Raw genomic sequence first — 1,786 nt, 5'->3', positions numbered from 1 at the left:
GTATGTTGATCCTCAAGTTTATAACTATCTTTAAATTAAAGAAGCTTACGACAATTACAGCTTAGCTTTATGGATTTGCATGAAGCTGACTTTGTGAGTGTAAGTGCTTTTTAACCTTTAAACTTTTTAAGTTCCTTTGTGTCAGTCACAGTAACTAAAATTCTTGCTAGCTTCAACGCTAGCTGTTCCTAAAGAGCAACAACCTTTAATTACTGCACTGTATTATTTCAATACCTTGAACTGAGTTTTGAGTTAATTTGCTATTTAAAAATAAGAGCATCGTTTATTTCATGTGATATACAAATATGACATCACTCGTCCAGAATACTTGAGATTCCTAGCAATATTGGAGAAGAACCAAAATTAATGTGTAGAGTCTGTGATAAATAAGAAACACATTTTAGGAAGCTACATTTTAGAGTCATAGACCAACCCATGTTGATAGGAATTTTCTCAGTGCCACCCTAACATCTTTGTTTCTCAGACAATATAGCATGAGGTTCAACACTGGTGTGACAGTAGTGTAAAAAAGAGAAAGAAATTTGTCCAACCCTGTTGAAGAACTGGACTTTGGTCTTAAATATGAAATCATACCTGATCCAAAGAACAAAGCCACAACCATGAGGTGGGAAGAGTAAGTGGAGAATGCCTTGGCTCGCCCAGTTGCCGATGGCAGTGTCAGGATGATGGAGATAATTTTCACATAAGATCCAAGAATCAACAAAAAAGGAATAGTGACAACTAGAACAGCAAGAACATAAATCAACATTGCTATTATGAAAGTGTCCCCACAGGCAAGCCTAACTATTGGTGGTATGTCACAGAAAAAGTGATTCAACTAGTGAGATCCACAGAAGCGTAGAGAGAAAAATCTGGTAGGTGAACCCCATGTGCACTGGAAGTCCAGTCACCCAACAGCCATCTGCCAAATGCATACACAGCCTATTGTTCATGATGAGAGGGTAGAGTAATGGCTTGCAAATGGCAACATACCTGTCATATGCCATTGCAGTCAGCATAAGGCACTCAGTGGCTCCCAAGACCAGAAAGAAATACATTTGAGTAGCACAGGCCAGTGACTGACACATATTTCCAAGGGAGAAAAGTTCTCAAGAAAAAAATACATGGGGTTCCGAAGGGAAGGATCTGCCTTCATTATTAGAACAATGAGGCTATTTCCCATCAGAATAATCACATAGATGATCAAAAACACCCCAAAAAGGAATCCTTGCAGACTGGGAACATCAGAAAAGTCGAGCAGGAAAAACCCCATCAATGTAGTGTTGTTTTCCCATGGGGGATTTTGTCCTGTAGATTCCATATATGAACAAAACAGTTCCAGTGTAGAAGTCCCTTCGAGTCACTGGCATGGGATAGATAATGCAGATTTTTATTTGTTGGTTTTGTACTTTTGTTAATATGTTTGAAATCCAATATCTTAAAATTCCAATATGGCAAAACAGAAAACAATCTTAAACTTTATTTTTCCTGTTCATATTAACAACATGCACAAATGAAGAACACGGCAACACAGACACATCAGGTAGCTTAGTCTCGGGATAAGAACCTCTCCAGGTAACTTGTGAGACATTTTTCTCCTTCCCGCCCAAACTGCTCCATGTTTGCTTTTTATTTGCATTTTTGTCTGCCTAGCACCCGCTAGTTTGCTATCTGTTTATTTCATCATGTTTGGTTTTATGTTTCCTCTGTGAACTTCATCTCAGATGACTGAAGAGCAAGGTCATCAGTAAGACTCCAGTGCAATCCCAGTTCAGGCCTGCCTGGG

At 38.8% G+C, this 1,786-nt stretch overlaps 1 pseudogene across 1 annotated transcript; it reads right to left on the bottom strand.

The window, feature by feature from the left end:
* Positions 1-421: 421 nt before the first annotated feature.
* On the bottom strand, positions 422-1,321 carry LOC308258061 (olfactory receptor 10AG1-like; annotated as a pseudogene). Its single transcript has one exon. The product of its transcript is annotated as an olfactory receptor 10AG1-like (transcript).
* Between the last annotated feature and the right edge of the window lie 465 nt (positions 1,322-1,786).

Source organism: Plecotus auritus, assembly GCF_963455305.1.
Source record: "Plecotus auritus genome assembly, chromosome: 9".
NCBI classification, from domain to species: Eukaryota; Metazoa; Chordata; class Mammalia; order Chiroptera; family Vespertilionidae; genus Plecotus; species Plecotus auritus.
This window is presented reverse-complemented; position numbering and strand designations above follow the sequence as displayed.